The sequence below is a fragment of the Equus asinus genome, chromosome 20, assembly GCF_041296235.1.
Source record: "Equus asinus isolate D_3611 breed Donkey chromosome 20, EquAss-T2T_v2, whole genome shotgun sequence".
NCBI lineage: Eukaryota > Metazoa > Chordata > Mammalia > Perissodactyla > Equidae > Equus > Equus asinus.
Genome location: NC_091809.1, coordinates 53,534,002 through 53,550,597, shown reverse-complemented (window position 1 = coordinate 53,550,597; position 16,596 = coordinate 53,534,002). Strand labels below are relative to the sequence as shown.

Below are 16,596 nucleotides of genomic sequence, written 5' to 3'. Positions count from 1 at the left end.
TAATGTGTTATTCTAGTCAGTTAATGAGAATAATGAGTCGCATTTCACAGATCAATACAAAAGCTTACATTTGAAAATATTCAGACATATCAAACTCAGCATCCAAATAGTTCTTTTGTTCTGGTTGTACAGGATCAATAAGATCATGACTTGCATAGACAAGTAGTTTTGAAAATTTATTTATTTGTTAACAGTTCACCTGGCAATCTCAGGATGATTTTAAACAAATCTAGAGACATAAAAGAAGAATAGAAGTAATTTTTATTTTAAATGTAAATCACTTAAAATATCTAAGAGTTGCTTGCCTTAATTTTATAATGTCAGAAAAGACGGACTCATCATATTAAAAAAAACGCCACAAACACCTACAGTGAAATATCCTGGCACAATGTTACTCTGTGTTGCCCACCTGATTATTAATGCCAGTGAGAGCAGGAATAGAACAGATGTGCCTAAACCTTGTCTGACATTTAATTTTATTAAATATTACCTGGTGGTAATATTTTATTTGCTGTCAAATTTTATGTGTATCTATATATATAGGCTTGAATTTTTAAAAGAGCAGTATATAGCTACAACTTTTTTTATCAAGGAAATGTTTACAAGCAATTTTTTTGTTTTATTTATAAATATTTCAGTATGTATTTCTAAAAGCTAGGAACTCATTTTTTTGAACATAGCAGTACCATTATCACACCTAAAAAATTAATAATTTCTTAATTTCATCCAATGTCCACTCAGCACTTAAACTTCTCAAAATATTTTCCGGTAGTTTGAATGAGGACCCAAATAAGCTCCATTATGTTGCAATTGGTTGACGTGTCCTCTAAGTCTCCTTCAATCTATAAGTTCCCTTTTCATCTTTTGTTTTTTCCCCAGCCTCTTCCTTTTAAATTGAATTTGAACAATGGGTCAGAAACTATGCTAGATGCCCAATGGATATTATCCTCTGTATTTATCACTAGAACTCCTTACAGGTAAATGCTATAATTACCTAGATACAAGATCAAGAAATGAAGGCTTAGAAAAGTGAATACACTAGCAGTGGCACAACTGAGTTTAAGTCTGCAGATCTGCCTGACTCCAAAGCTGTGTTCTTTCTGTTGACTATGGCCTCCCAAGTCACCAAGTCATCTGGGCCTCCAAAACCCAAGGGGACCTCTGTTGAATTTTGAAACGCTATCCAAGCAAATTTGAGCCCAGGCATCCCAGACATGTGGGTTTCTATAATGAATGCAGGAGAGAGCGTCAAACCCTCTAACAAGTTAGATATTTCCAAATTTTCAGGACCTTTATAATTCCCACAAAGTCAACAGCAATTACTGAAACAGCAGCTGAGAGACCATCCCCCAGCCTTCCACTTCTGGTATTAGTTTTTAACCTTTCAGGGGTGAGAAGGAAATGAAGAGATTGTTGTGGGCGATCAGAGAGGGCCACAAGGAGACAGAGATCCAAATGGCATCTGTCATATTTGCCTCCTCGTCCTCAAGTTCCGCAGAGCTGATCACTACTGAATGATACCTCTAAACATAACAGAAGTCAGGCAGATTCCATTTTTCCCCAAAAAATGAGTGCTTTAAAAACCTTATAATGAAACAAAACAAGTTTAAAGCAGTTGCAGTCTCTCACACAGACAATATTTTGATCAGGGGTTGCATTCTTGATCAAACAATCATCTCAAAAGAAAAATGAAGACACATTCAACAACATGTCAAAAAAGCAAAAATACAACTAACAAATTTGCAATTACTTAAAATAATATTCCAAGTGAAATAAATGAGTGTTAATTTACTCCATATATTGATGCTTAAAGCAGTCCCAGTTTATTATAGTTGCATGTAGAGCTTATAAAAATATAATCTTACTGAATCTTCATATTTGCCATCATTACACTTGTATTCAGTCTCCCAGACTTGGGTCTATCATTTTCATGTTACTTTTTCAGATACATGGTGAATGCCAATTTTACGCTAAGTAAAAGTTTATTTTATTCCTGTATTCATTCAAAATACATTTAATAAGCCAATCTTAGGTGGCAGGTCCAGTGTGAGACACTAGATACTAGAGATCTAGTGATTAATCAGACAAGGTTACTGCCATCAAGTGGCTCGGCCCTATAGAGTGCTGACAGGAAAAGCAACAAAGACAATACAATGCTATGAGTTCTGGGTGTAAAAAATGCTACAGAGATGCCTGCAAAGGAACATCTAACGCTGCCCAGAGTCTAGAAAGGCCTCACAGAGGAGCCCGTATATGAATTGATGGCTGAAGGATGTGATGGTGGTGGTGGTGGTGGTAGCAGCTATCACTACTGAGCACTAGCTAAGGACCTGTAACTGTGCCATGTTTACATATTATCTCACTAAATCCTTACAACGTTCCATAAAGATCAGTTTTATCCACATTTTACAAAGGAAATAACTGAGATCCAGGAAGTTAAGAATTTTACCTAATGTCACATAAGAGGTAGGTGGAATCAAAACCACCTACCAAAATTTCTGGGTAAACCAAAACTTTTGGTTCCAACAATAGCTTCTTATACTAACACTCTCAGCCTCCACGCCCAGGAGTTTGTCAGGTAGACAGGTGGAAGAGGGACATCCCAGGTCGGGGTGGGGGGGTGGCAGTTTTACAAAAGTTTTGAAATGAGGCACAGCAGGACACATTCACATAAAGTAGAGCCTGGTGGAGTGTAGAAAATGATTATCATCTCTGCGAAAAGCTTTTCGTGTTATAGATAGATACACTAAACTAGACCTTACACCTTTGCAACCTGACTCAAATGGACAGTCATAGAAAAGAAGAGGCCCCCAAACACTAAACATACAAAAAAGGTAATTCTGGCAAAAGTGTTGGGGGTGGGATTGGAGTGGATGATGAATAGAGCTCATTTACAGTGAAGCTGAAAACTAACGTTATTACCTTTCTATCTTCTAAACTGCAAGCTACTTTCAGGCGGAAATTGATGACCAGGTTACATACACGGTTTATAATTACTTCATGTATTCATTCATCTGACAAATATTTCTTGGTTGCCTCTCTGTGGCGGACACTGTGCTGGGCACTGAGAGAAGGAGGTGAAGAAGGTGTGACGCCTCCCTGAACAAGGGCATCATCTGGAGGAGGAGATTGACAGCTCCCCATGTAGCACCAATATGGCATGCACAGCAAGCAGACAGCAAGCACAAGGTACAGCGCGTATGACCGTGTCCTCACTTCCTGTAAATGATCCCCCAATGGGCACAAGGGTGTCACCTCCAGCAGCTACTTCGGCACAATGTGCAAAATGCACCATAGTTTGAACTTAGAAGCTACTAAATTGAAAGTTAGATTCATAAGGAAGTTGAGTCATCAGAATAACAGCGGACAAGAGGGAGTAAGAGATGATTTTTCAGAATCAAATATCCTTTCTCTTTCATTAAGCCTCAGACAAGTGTACTGTGGGGGCTATTGTGCCACAACTGGAATATTTATGTCGACTGGGAATCTACCTTTGATATTTCAGGTAATACTGAAACAAATTTGTTCGCTTTGGAAAAGATAAAAGGAAAAAGAGAATTAAACCCTGTAATTCTTAGTGTTCAAAAGTTTCCACTTTTTACTTTTCTTAAGCTAAAAGCTACCTAGCAGGGCCTTGATTTCTAAGTGTAATAACAAGAGGATTAAACAATTAACAATATAATAATTAGTTAAAGTAAATTAATGGATAATCTGACAGAAAAATTAGAAAATGGGTAAACATCAAGGGCACTAAATGCGAACGACTGTCGTGAAGACAGGGAACCCTGGCGGCAGGCTCTGCAGTGGTGCTTTACACGGAAGACAGGACCATGGTCTCTCCTAACGAAATGCCGTGTGCATATGTGCAAATCGGGGCAAGATAAATGCATACGAAGGTGGGCGACACTGCCCATGTGCTGTGAGAAATGGAACCAAATATTCTCCAGGTCTTCAAATTCAATGATGACCCCCCCTCCTAGCCTCCTCTCCCTGTCTGGAGCCCTGATAAGTGGCATTCTCAGAGCTCATTCTGTGAAGTCCCAGTACACAGTGGTTCTGCATCCATGTGAACACAAGACTAAGAGTGGAGGTTCTTCTCTATGGTGGTTTATAAGGACACATAACTCTTAGAAAGACTTGGCCAGGATGACCAAGTAAGTATAAAAGCAGCCCAAAAGAAAGCAAGAGTGTGTTTGGGGGTGGGGGGGTGGGGCCAGCAGGCTAGCCGGCCAGCCGGCCAGTGGCGCAGTGTTAAGTGCACACGTTCCGCTTCTCGGTGGCCTGGGGTTCACCGGTTCCGATCCCGGTTAGGACATAGCACCGCCTGGCAAAAGCCATGCTGTGGTAGGCATCCCACATATAAAGTAGGGGAAGATAGGCATGGATGTTAGCTCAGGGCCAGTCTTCCTCAGAAAAAAGAGGAGGATTGGCAGTAGTTAGCTCAGCACTAACCTTCCTCAAAAAAAAAAAAAGTGAGAGTGGTGAATCACAATAGAATCAGAATTAGAATCAGAATAAATCTGTGGGTTGGATTCCCATTTGTAATTAAACAGCCTTCACCTATTCAAATGCATCACTCCAGGAATTCCCTTCTCTGTCCTACCCTATCAGTTTTTCCTTGTCTATTGGTTGGATTGTTTCTAGCACATATGAACATAGTTTTATCTTTATCACCTTAGGAAAATGTCCTCTCTGGACTCCACTTCCCCCTCCATCTACTGCCCATTTCTCTGTTCCGCTTGCAGCAAAGCTTCTTGAAAGATTTGACCATTCACTACTCACTATTTCCTCCTCAAATGCTCCATTACCACATTCTAATTAGGTGTTTGCCACCAGCACGCCCCAAAACTGCTTTTCCAAGGTCGTTAATGATCTCCACATTGCTGAATCCAATGATCAATGCTCAGTTCTCATCCCACTTGATGATCAGCAATATTTGATACAATTGATGACATTCAACTTCTTGGAAACACTTTCTTTACTTGGAATTCATGGCAACACGTTGGCTGCTTCCTTTACTGTTTTATTCTCTTCTCTAAGGCCAGCAGTTGGTTTTTGGATCTCTCCTATTTCTCCACACTCTCTCTTGAGATCTCACAGCTTTAAATACCATCTATGTGTTAACGACCCCCAGATTTATACTTCCACATTGGACCTCTTGGCTCACCCATCCAACCATCTACTCAGCAATTCCACTTGGATGTCTAAAAAGTATCTTAAAATTAATATACCCAAAACTGAACTCCTGATCCTCATGACACCCTCAGATTTGGATCACCCATAATCTTCCCCATATCAGTCAATAGCATCTACCCTTCCACTTGGTTAAGCCAAAAATCTCAGAATTAGTGTTTAATTCCCTCAAAGTCAGAGTGTTTTTTTCTTTTCCAAGGTTTAGAGGGACCCTAGTAAAATGCCATAAATCCCTTTGAGGAAGGACCCAACGCCACAAGTACCACAAACCTTCTTCCCAGTCTCCCCAGAGGGAATGTGGTCGTTCACCAGGGTGACTGTGCGCTACGGAAATGGAAATACCCAACATCTTCTGGGATTACTGAAGACTGGCTCTGAGTTGACACTCGTTCCTGAGAACCCAAAATGCCACTGTGGTCTACCAGCCCAAATGGGGACCTATGAAAGTCGAGTGATAAATGTAATTTTTGGCCTAAGCCTTTCATGGGTCCAGTGGTTTCAGAGACCCGTCTGTGATTATTTCTCTAGTGCCTTAAGGTTTAATTGGAATAGACATTCTCAGCAACTAGCAGAATTCCCACATGAAAGGCAGAATGATGATGGTTAAGATCATAAACTCTGGAGCTAGCTTGCATGGGTTCAAATCCTATCTATACGACTAGCTGTGTGACCTTGGGCAAATTTCTTTACTTCTTTGTGCTTCAATTTCCTAATCTTAAAAATGAGATAATAATAATATCCTTTAAGGGTGGTATGAGGATTAAACAAGTTAGTATATGTCAAATGCTTACAACAATACTTGCACGTAGTAAATGCTACATAACTGTTGCTTAAATAAATAAAATCCTTAATCCCTTCCCTTATCTCACACTATCCATCAAATCAGTCAGAAAGTCCTTTTGGCTTTACCTTAAAACCATATCTAAGATTTGATGACTTTACACTATACCACCCCTAACTATTAACATCATAGAGCCAGCCACCACCACCTCTTGCCCAGATTACTGCGGTACCCTCTTAACTGATCAGACCCTCCATTACCTCTCTAACCTGATCTCTTAATACTCTCCTACTTATTCACTCCAGCCACACAGCCACTTGCTGCTCCTCAAATACTACAGACTTGCTCTCACCTCAGTGCCTTTGCACTGGCTGTTCTCTCTGCCTAGGATGCTCTTGCCCAAGATAACCTCATGTCTCAACACTCTGATATTTTGCTGAAATGTCACCTTCCTAACAAAGCCCAGTCTTATCATTCCTATTTAAACCACAATTGTGCCCTCATACATAATCCAAATACATACCTACATACTCCTTATCCTGCTCTATTTTAATAGCACTCATCACCTTCTAAAAGGTGTATTACTATATTTACTAGATCCCATGGAAGATCATGAAAAGGTCCCAAAGGGTTAAAGTTTCAGTAGATGGAAGGGACCTGGATCCCTGAGTCAATGCTTGGAACAGAGCTGTTCAGGAGAAACCTCCTGACCAGCGACATATGCACTGAACTTGCCATGAGCAAGGATTGACTGCCTACCAGGTGGTACATCACCAGTTCAAAGGAGCACAGATTACTGCCTCCACCTGGCTTTGCCATCACTCAAGAGCAACCTCAGCTGCTCACCTAATATCCCGAGGGTGAACAGAGCCATGAGAATACAAACGCAATGCCCAAAACTGGCAGCTCCTTGTCAACTAGAACCACTCAAGAAGAAAGACGACAGCTCTAATTTTTTGAATGAGCTAAAAATATAATAATAACAATAGCACTCAAAGAAATTCAGTCCCAATTAAAAAAAAAAAAAAGCCCCTGGAATTCAAAGAGTTTTCTCTTGTTTTTCTTTTTAACTTTACCAATTCCACAAATGAATTGAAGAAGCTATTATTCTCTGTTGAGGATTGAATTTTGGCCTGTATGATCAAGCAAAAGATAGCTCAACAGAGAAAGTAAAAACACAAAGAGATGAAATCTGGAGAAAAATTCTTAATAAGGGGCTTGAAGGACAGATGCAGAGACCTAACATGTGAATAACAAGAATTCCAAGACAGGGAAAGGGAACAGATGTAGGAAGGCATTCATTAAGGAAACAATAGAAGACATTTTCTCTGATTGAAGAAAGATTCAAGTTAGCAGATTTAAAGTGTTTGTTGAGCTCTAGGCAGAATGGATGGGAGAAAATTAACAAAACAAAACAAAACAAAACACTTGGGCATATCCTACAGAGTTCTTAAATTCAAGCGTAAAAAAAATTTACAGGCTAATAGACATAAAAGCTATGTTACATATAAAGGAAAGAGCCAACACGAATTGAACTGATGGACTAGACAGAAAAGGACAGAAGGATGACAAGCACAGAATGCTCAGGAAGAGAATTCCAGCCCCAAATCCTACCCCTGCTGAGAGAGCCGCCTGTAGAGGTGAGAGAAGGGCGTGGGCAAATATGCGAGGACCCAGGGCTTCTGTCACCCACATATTCTAAGGAAACACTTTGGGAAGGACAGTAAGACAACAAAACGTGAGTCAAAACAGAATCCCCAGTAGGGCACACGGAGATGCGGAAACAGCATGACATGAGTCTCTGCCTCTCCACGTGTGTGTGTGTGTGTGTGTGTGTGTGAGTGTGTAATTTTCCACTTAGATATACATATATTTAAGTCTAAATTGGAAATAATAGAATGGCTGTGAATTTGTAATATAAGTGCTAAATAATGATCATACAAATAGAAGAAACATCCTAAAGGGAAAACCTAAAAATGTCTAAAAGTAAAATATCTCGTAAATCCTTGGGAGGGGAGGAAGGAGAGAGCAGAGAAGGGAAATAAAAGTTTCCTTAATGTTTCATCTGACATAAGAGCAGGGAAATGAAAGCATTAAAAGGTGGAAGAGGACAGTGAGAATATAAAACATCTTGATGGACAGATAGACTTGGCACCTTGTTTTCATAACAATAGCAGAGAAAGAAGTGGTTCGATAGAAGTGAGTGGAATGGGAGAGTAATTCCTAGAAGAGTGGGAAAATGTGATAGAACCTCTCAATTTAATAAAGAAAATGGAGAGAATTAATAGTACCTTAATCAACCCACCAGCATTAAGGAGGAAAAAGAAAAAACAAAGCAACATAAATGATATGTGTGATGTAAGATGAAAGAAAGAAAATCAAACATATCTGATAGTCAATTAATTGTGAACGGACTGGATTCATCTTTCAAAGACAAAGATTGTCAGATTGGACTTGAAAAGCAGGTGTATCTTATTTTCAAAACACACTTAAAACAATGTGATTTTTTTAATGTTGAAAAGAAAGAAAGAGGCAAACAGATATCAGGAAAATTCATTTTTTAAAAAGGAAATAAAGGAAAGGAGGAAAAGCAGCAATACAATTATAATTAGCAAAGAGCATTTAAGATTAAAAGCACTAATCAGAACAAGAGGAAGGTTATAAACCACAAAGGAACCATTTATGAAAAGGATGTAAGTCATAAATCCATAGGTACCAAATATACGAAACAAACACCATTAGAAATCTTTTTAAAAAATAAGACATAAACCTTGATTTTAGAGTGGGTTATTATAATAACTGCTTTTGTGATATAACTTTTATATTTTTCTTTATGCCTATGTTCAGCATAATTGGCCATATTTACATTTTGATATAGACCCTTAGGAGTGGTTAATCTTAGGAGAAGGGCACCTGTAGGTATTAAGTTTAATTATAAAGATTCCAACCGGGTCTGCTCGTCTCGAAAGTTGGTGATCTCCTCACCACACTGCTGACTTCCTCGGGCCAAGCTGAACCCAGCAAGAGGATCACAGAGCCCACCGAGGCAGACAGTGGCGGGAGGGCACCTGGGGACCTCTCTGAGGGAACTTCAGTCACTGCTGACAAAGCAGGGCCTCAGGCTGGTCTTCCAACACGGACCTCCGGTAGAGCCCACTGGTTCCTCAGGAAAGGGCTTTCGACCCTCAGACTGCAGGCCCCGCCCCTAAAGCTTTCGACCAGTGGGATAAAGAGGTGTGGACGTCCTGAGGGGAGACCTAGAGGGACTCTCGGTCCCCTCTGCAGGCCACTCCCTGCATTCAGTCCTGGAACTTGGCAAACATTCATCTCTCTTCAGTTTCAACAACAAATGTTTTTTGAGCGCAAAATATATACAAGACCTCTTCTGGGCTTCTCTTTTCAGGGCATTTTCTTCCAAGAGTTCCCTCAGGTCTCGTGAGTGAGCCAAAGTTCTAAGACGCAAGTTTGGCTTCCAAAGACTTCACATTCAGAGACTATCTGGCAATAGTCCACAGGCAGTGCTGATCCGTGACTTAGTTTCTGTCAGGCTGAGGCAAAAATTAGAGATAAACGCAATAGAGTGAGTTTTTACCGAAGCTAAATCTATTCCATTCAGAAGGTTGTTCTTTATCCTGATATTGTGTCCTTCCTCTTTTTAGCTTTAAAGTGGCTTTTCTCTTATGAAATGGTAGTAGATGACAGAGTTTGGTTTTTTTTTTAATGTCCTTATTTGGAAAATAAAAGGTTGACAACCCTATGACTCCCAGATAAATTAATGTATGTATCCATAAAAGATGTCTTACTCTGTGAATTCAAATGTGTGGCGACCACCGTTCCTAGGGTTTTCTTTCTGTAGCTCTAAGGACGATTCATGCTAAAAGGATATAATATGATGTTTCTGCACTCACTTCTCACTCTTTGCAAATGCACCTTGTCCAGCAATGGAAATGGTCCCATCATTCAAGGAGCCAGATTTACTCTGGAGGGAGGAGGGCTACATATTATAGTCCTGCCCTGGGAGGCTGCAAGAACGTGCTGCATTTGAAAGTGTTGCTGAGCCTGAAGATTCCTAGCCCTTTTTAAATCCGGGATAGAGTCTGTCTCCCCATTGTCAAGTGATGTCATAAGCCTGAATACGTGGTCCCCCACATATTCTAATGGAGAAGCTCATCGTAATCCAATGTCATTTTAAAAGAAAAATTCTCAGACACACACGAAGCAGTCATCACAAATATGACAAAGTTGCCCTGAATCTGTCTTCAAAATTCAAAAGAAAAAAGAATGAAAATTGGAGGTTATAATTTTACCAGTATCAAACCAAAGATAGAAAAATATGGTCTTCGTTTACATCATGTTTTCATCCTCCAAAATTTCAGATTGATTTCTGATGTTATCTCCATCATTTAGTGATTAAAAATTTTAGGGAGTTTACTTTAAACCCAAGTTGAGTTTCGAAGTTTGGCTCACTTGACATGGCACTTCCCTTCTTTCCATCACAGGAGACAGTATGGTGTAGGGAGCCTTAGTCTGCCTCACAGCAAAAGACATGTCAGTCCATTTAAAAAAAATCTTAATTAGGCTTCAAATTTTAACTGCAAATGGACTTACACAGGACAGCTTTTTGTCTGTTTGTATTATTTAAAAAGAAAAAAAACTGGGAAGAAGAGTTTAAATTTGTTTCTCAAGTTTGTGAAGAATCACACAAATGAATCTGGGGTGAAAAGGGTCTTGTGCCAAATGTTTTGCCTACTCAGAATGCCAAATATCCACAAATAAGAAGCACAAGTGGTCTCAGCTTTAATTTCACACCGCTATCTCTTTAACCAAACAGCATCCTTAGCACTGTGCCTCAATGCTGAATCACGCCTGACTCAGAGGTTTATAAATACTGTGACTTGAGTCACTCGGAGTTTTCTTCGTGGTCCCCTACTTCCCTCTCTAAGTTTCAATTAGACCTGACCCTGCAAAGGGAGTGATATCTGACAAGTTTACTTCCCACATTAGTGGGGCTGCTAAGTCTCTATGACGTACATGATACATTTATGAGAAGGACATTCTAAAAATAAGCATAATGTATTCTCATTCAATTCACTAAATAACTGATGTAACTTGAAGACAGTAAGCTATGCTCATCGGTTTTCTCTAACAGCTTACTAAATGTCAGAAAGAAATGGAAATGTTCTAAATTAAGACACCCCTCTTAATTCCTGACAAGAGAAATTAGAATGCATATATTTTTATAGGAAAAAGTGCTTTAAAAAGAGAATGTAAATATATGACATTCAAAATCTAAAGCTCATTTGGGAGAAATGGTTAAAAGGTAACACTCAGAAAGATAGCTAAGGTCCCATGCTGAAAGCAGCTGACATGTGACTGCTGGTTTGTGAAATTATTTCAGGAAGGGATTTACTTAAGGAACAAGGGCCGAGGACTTATAGACATAATGCGCAAGTCAACATTGTGAGCGTCAGCTCATCATCTATGCTAACAAGAATTTACAGCAGCAAAGATAATCCAAAAATCTTTTATGTTTGCTCTTGTATTATAACATATTATTATTTGCAGTGGATTTATCTTCCCAATTATATTTAAGACTTGTTTGCCTTTTTGGGTATTTATTACCTGGTGGATGGCACAAGATACCCAAATGCACCCTTAAAGGCACAGGGAAGCCAGCGAGATAAAATTTTCCCAGAGATAATCTACAAAATAAGTTGTGTCTACAAGTGAGTGGGAGGTGTGGCCTGGAACACTGACAGCAGAAGTGAGGCCAATCATAACATTTGATGGCTCTGCAGGCCCTCAGCCACCCTACAGGGAGCCCAGGAGAAGCACAGCTGTGAGCACACCTACTTACTGCAATCACTCTCCTTACCTCAGGCACACACCCCACTCTCCAGAGCTGTTGTGCTTGGAGCACTGCAGATAACAGGCCTCAAAAAAAGGAGCACCCCTTCTGCCAGGCGAAGGTGAGAAAGGCCCACCTGAGTCCTGGGTGAGAGTGTCCTGGGCTTCTTTGGGGCCAGGAGAATCCTGAAACTATGGATCATCCATATATGCCTTGAGACATGATTTAGATATTTGCTTGTTTTTTACGGAAGCCCTTCAGCTACCCTAAAAGTTGAATGTATTGTAGAACAGACCTTCCGCCAATGGTGGCAGAGTCCACATACAACTCTGCCTCATGGTGTCTGGGAAAAACCTTTCACCTTCTTGGCTGTCCTGTTCAGTATTGCTGTATAGCTCCTTGTGCTTTTGAATATGTTCGTGGTATTGTCGTGTATTCTGGACATTCAATGGGCTTTACAATTCAAAATTCAGATATTATCTTTGCAGAAAATCTTACTCAACATTTTTATGGTATCCAAAGAGGTGACACTGTGATAACAAAAAGCCCAAGTGATCCAGAATCAAATATTTGTAAATGAGTAGTTTATATGGAGACAAAAATCCTCACCAATTGTCCACCAGATTTCTTTAAAAGCTAAGGTATCATGTTTGGTTAGAAGGTGGTAATCTACAGATTTCTACAGATTCCAGGTGCTATGGACGTATATGGACTAATAAGAGGCGGCATCTTCTTTAAGATTCAGCTTCTGAGTCATATTGGATTTCTACATGACAGCCCTAATGGCCACAGATTTTCTGATGATTAGCGAGCATTTATTCTTTTCACTTGATTATTGTCTCCTGTTCAAGTGAATTTATTATTGCCACCGAAACCATACACTTACCAATAAAATATTTACTATTCAAAAAAATAAAGGAGCACCCCCAAATTTGAGGGGAAAGTCCAAAGAAAGCTAATATGAATCAATTGAAAAACTAATGAGCTAAGCCAAATGCCGAGAGTGACCCCCCAAGAAAGACTTTGCAAAGGCATCTTTCTGATTCTCTAGAAGGAGATGAACTGCAATTTATGCAAAATTCTCTGTAATCGTTTAAATTCAAGGGATGGTTACAGTGGAATAACTAGTTTCAAATCCTCCTCTTAGAAACAAACAAAATCTTAAAAGTTAAACTACCGGAAACAATTCCTCAGTGGTCAAAGGAAGGTATGTTGTCAACGATCAGAAAGTCATCTGATCACTAAAGTAAAGGTCAAACAGGATCTGAAGATTTCACCAAAAGCCGACTTAGGTTTCCCACCCTGAAAGTGGTGCAGCGTTGCAAGAAGTAAGTAAAGCAAATCTTGAGAAATTTCAGCAGCAATCCCTAATAATGAGGGATGAGGGTGAGGGGTGAGGGTGGACAACGGACGGGACAGAGCCACAGATTCAGAGGCTACGGGGGCAAGGCAGAAAAAAGAAACCCCTGGGCACAGGAGAAAACCTTGTAGCAACTCAGCTTGCTGCTGCTCAGTTCCTCAATCTCAGCACAGATTCATTCTGACACGGAAAAGCACTTTCCTTCCTAAAGTAGGGAAGGAGACAGGACACTCAACACCACTCTGAAAGGGCAAGAAAGACCACGAGAAAGATGAAGACCTCTCCTCACGGAGGCACTTATATTGGAGCTAACTGCAGCGTGTATTGAAGAGAGGCCACCAATGAAACTCTGCCAGCTCCAAATTTTTCCTCATCCCAAATTTTCCCTACCTGGCCACTTCCTCCTGAGGTATTAAAATGCATTCCCAAATTAGAGATAATTTGGGACATTATAGAGGAACAGCCTTCCACAATGACAAGTCACTCTCCCAATTCGATCAGTAAAAGCCCCTGGGAAGATCCCAGAGAAAGCTATACCCATCATGTGTACTTGGAATAGAGTACCAGGCTGAATGAAAAACTGACAGTAAAAACTCTGGCCTTTGGTGCCATAATTTCAGCATACTTCAGCATAATTTCAGGAAACACAACTTCCGTGACTAACATATAGATTCCCTCCCTTCCTGACCCACTTGTGACCCCAGTTTCCTCCCTGCCCTATCCTGGCTGCTGAATGATCAAACTGATAACATTATCCAACAACATCCAGCACTCCAGGTTATGTATGAGAAAAATTCTTTTTGAAAAAACAGACTGAAGTCAGACATTTTGTCTGCAACATTAAACGCCAGAAGAAAAGGGAATCACATTAATTTTGTGAGTGTGTGACGAAGATTGGCCCTGAGCTAACATCTGTAGCCAATCTTCTTCTTTTTGCTTGAGGAAGAGTGTCCCTGAGCTAACATCTGTGCCAGTCTTCCTCTATTTTGTATGTGGGATGCCACCACAGCATAGCTTGATAAGCAGTGTCAGTGCCCAGGATCCAAACTAAACCCGCAAACCCTGGGTCACCAAAGCAGGGCATGTGAACTCTAACCACCATATCACCAGACCAGCCCTAGGAATCACATTAATTTTTAAGGGAAATAGCCATGACTCATGAGTTCTATAACTCAGTAAAGTGCAGATAACAGGAAAATCTTATCAAATATACAAATCGTCAGAAACTATCCAACCCGCGTACTCAGAAAAATGCCTCGAGGATATGTACCAGTGGTAAAGAGGAGATGCAAATAAATAAGTCACAGATGGAGACACTGTGGTATGAAAGGCCTGGATACATGAATTAAAACACAACCAAATCTAAAAAACTTGGCAAATAAGTTTATAAAACAAGATACAAATGTAATTCTTGAAAGAAAAGATAATACATTTTGAAAGAATAATATTTTAACAATTCAGCAATTATCTGGAAAAACTCTCCAAGTGTACCAACAAAAACCTGGGAAATGGAAAAAAAATGTTCTCTCTGACAGATTCTTCATCTTAATATGTGGCGATCGTTAGATCCTATTTCATATTAATAACTTGAGAAAGTTTGCACCTAAGAATTTAAAAGAAATCATTAGTGAAACTAAATATTGGCTTTAATCTACAAAATTACTGAAAGAAAATTAAGAAGAAAAACCACAGACGCTAACAAGATAGAGAATAAATGAAACAGAGAGAAGGCAGAAAACATAAAATGAGATAAGAGAAGTAATCAACGTTATAAAAATAAACATAAAGGGAATAATCTCATCTATTAAAAGGGAAGACTTTTAATTGGGTCAAAAAACAAAATCCACTATATGTTGTCTATAAGAGATATACTCAAAATAAAGTGACTCAGAAAAATTAAAATAAAAGGTGGAATGAAGGCATGGTATGCCAATAGTCACTGCAAAAAAACATGGGTTACAATACAAACATCAAAGTAGAAATCAAGGAAAAAAGCATTAAATATAATAAAGGGTCACTTCTGTTAAGAAGTGAAAATTCACAATGAATATTATTTATCATAAATGTGTCAAATAACATGCCATAATATATATAGTTTAAAAGCTTAAAAATAAATTATTATAGATGTGAATAAATTAACATAATTATTGCATTCCTAAAAGATTAGGTAGATAAAAATAATAAAGAATAAAATCATTTTAATATCTTTATAAATTTAATATCAGATTTACAGGGTATACCTCCTTTTCAAGCTGCCATGGAATATTTGTAAAATCTAATCATATATTAGGTAGCAACACAGGTCTCAATAATTTCAAACTGTTGAAACGATACAGACCATATCTGACAACAATGCAAAAAAAATTAGAAATAATCATTAAAAAAAACAAAAAGAATCTTCAATTAATTGGAAATTTTTTAAAAGAAGGAAGGAAAGGAGGGAGAGAGGGAGTCAGGGAGGGAGAGAGAGAAGGACAGTATGAGGGAAAAAGAAAGAACACTTGTTTAAGTAACTCGGGTCAAAGAGAAAATAAAAACTACAATTGCAGAGTATTTGGATATTAATTATAATGGAATATTATATATGAAAACTTATTAGATACAATTCTAAGTCAATTCTCACTTGTTCAATTTGTCTCATTTTGTTCTCACTAAGTCAATAACCTTGCTTGTTTTCCTTCCTTACCAGGCCCGTTCTCGTCTCATCATTTTTCCTTTTTTATTCATCTTGAATGTCTTGCTGACTTTCTTCTCTTTGAAGGAACATGCCAAGAAAAGAAAAAGATAAAAAAAATGTGCAGCTAAAATGAGGTTCAAATTGCAGGAGGAATTTTTTAGCATAGAAGGAATTGATCATGTCAATCATTGCAGAAGGCTTCTTCATGAGCCTCCAGGTTGGTGATGAAATAAGATGAAGTTTATGGTGTGAATAGTTACAGCTCTGAAATTACCCTGAACAAGCCTCAGTGCATACAGAAGCTCCTCATTTCCTAATGCGTAACTGACTTTGGAGGCAGCCAAGGATTGTTTCAATCAATGTAATAACATGTAATAACTCTTATAGAACATTCACTATGTGAAGCACTTTTTATGTATTAATTCATTCAATCTTCACAACAAACTGATAACACAATACATTGCCCCAATGTTAGCTTCTTTCCAAGTGTTGAATTAATTTATTGCTTAAATATTTTATTCTCTGCCCTCCCCACTTCCAGTTTATAAAAGTGAGTAGTCTTTTTCTAATCTGGTAACCAAATAATCACCCAGAGAAGCATGTCGGAAAATCAGAAGGCCCTTTATTGTTCCAGAACATGTGTGCCCTCTATTTTTCTAATATATCTACCACGTGTCCCTCAGAGGACCATCCCAGCTCGCTATTAGCTCCTGTCATCTAAAACTATTAGAAAGAAT

The 16,596-nt window shown here is 38.9% G+C and overlaps 1 long non-coding RNA gene and 1 pseudogene across 3 annotated transcripts in view; one reads left to right on the top strand and one right to left on the bottom strand.

Annotated features, from left to right (window-relative positions):
* Positions 1–16,596, bottom strand: part of LOC123279087 (uncharacterized) — a 163,422-nt gene that overhangs the window by 120,236 nt on the left and 26,590 nt on the right. For all 3 annotated transcript variants that reach the window (XR_011495702.1, XR_006516929.2, XR_011495703.1), the window contains one exon: positions 15,869–15,935. This is a non-coding gene — a long non-coding RNA (uncharacterized lncRNA). The remainder of the gene's footprint in view (positions 1–15,868; positions 15,936–16,596) is intronic.
* LOC106833245 (mitochondrial inner membrane protease subunit 1 pseudogene) lies at positions 11,809–12,838 on the top strand (annotated as a pseudogene).